The sequence below is a fragment of the Cicer arietinum genome, chromosome 2 (genome assembly GCF_000331145.2).
Source record: "Cicer arietinum cultivar CDC Frontier isolate Library 1 chromosome 2, Cicar.CDCFrontier_v2.0, whole genome shotgun sequence".
NCBI lineage: Eukaryota > Viridiplantae > Streptophyta > Magnoliopsida > Fabales > Fabaceae > Cicer > Cicer arietinum.
This window is the reverse complement of record NC_021161.2, coordinates 18,835,302-18,836,650: the sequence shown is the minus strand read 5'-3', so window position 1 is coordinate 18,836,650 and position 1,349 is coordinate 18,835,302.

Genomic DNA, 1,349 nt, shown 5'->3' with positions numbered 1-1,349 from the left:
CAAGCTTGATCTTACCCTGTTGATATTGATCCCTAATGAAGTGATTCCTAATCTCTATATGCTTGGTTCTAGAATGCATGACAGGGTTCTTAGTGATATTAATAGCACTAGTATTATCACACATGATAGGCACAATACCTAGATCAACACCAAAATCAGAGAGGTGTTGCTGCATCCATAAAATCTGTGCACAACAGCTACCAACAGCTACATACTCAGCTTCAGCAGTTGAGAGTGCAACACTATTTTGTTTCTTGCTATGCCAAGATACAAGTGAGTTCCCTAGTAGTTGGCAAGTACCAGATGTACTTTTTCTATCCAATTTGCAGCCAGCAAAATCAGAATCAGAATAACCAACGAGAGTGCAAGTAGATCCCTTAGGATACCACAAACCTAGATTTTTGGTTCCTATAAGATATCTAAAAATCCTTTTGACTGCACTTAGATGGGATTCTTTTGGATTGGCTTGGTATCTAGCACACATGCACACACTAAACATAATGTCTGGTCTACTAGCTGTAAGGTATAGTAAGGATCCTATCATGCCTCTAAACAAAGTCACATCTACAGTTTTTCCTTTCTCATCTCTATCTAAATGGCAAGCTTGACTCATAGGTGTACCAATGGATTTAAACTTATCAAAACCAAACTTATTTAAAAGATCATTACAGTATTTGGTTTGACTTAGGAAAATGCCATTCTTGCTTTGCTTAATTTGAAATCCCAAGAAGTAAGTTAATTCTCCCATCATGGACATTTCAAATTTTCCTTTCATAGTATTTTCAAATTCTTTGCAAAGCTTATTGTTTGTTGATCCAAAGATTATGTCATCAACATAAATTTGGACCAATAGAATGTATTTTCCTTAAAAGTGTCTTATCTACATTTCCCCTTGAAAAATTTTCTTGTAAGAGGAAATTGCTTAGCTTTTCATACCAAGCTCTTGGAGCTTGTTTCAAGCCATAGAGGGCTTTTGTCAGTTTAAACACATGATTTGGAAGCATAGGATCTTAAAAACCAGGTGTTTGACTCACAAAGACTTCCTCTTGGATGTCTCCATTTAAAAAGACACTTTTAACATCCATTTGATAAAGTTTAAAGTCCATTATACATGCATAAGCAAACAAGATTCTAATGGCTTCTAGTCTAGCTACAGGGGCATAGGTTTCATCATAGTCTATTCCCTCCTCTTGGTTGTAACCCTTGGCCACTAGCCTAGCCTTATTCCTAGTAATTACCCCATTCTCATCCATTTTGTTTCTAAAGTGATTAAAGATGTTCTGTATGTCAAGGATCTAAAGCACAACTTGTTAAGTATCAGCCAACTGTGTGACAAGGGATTCCAGGTA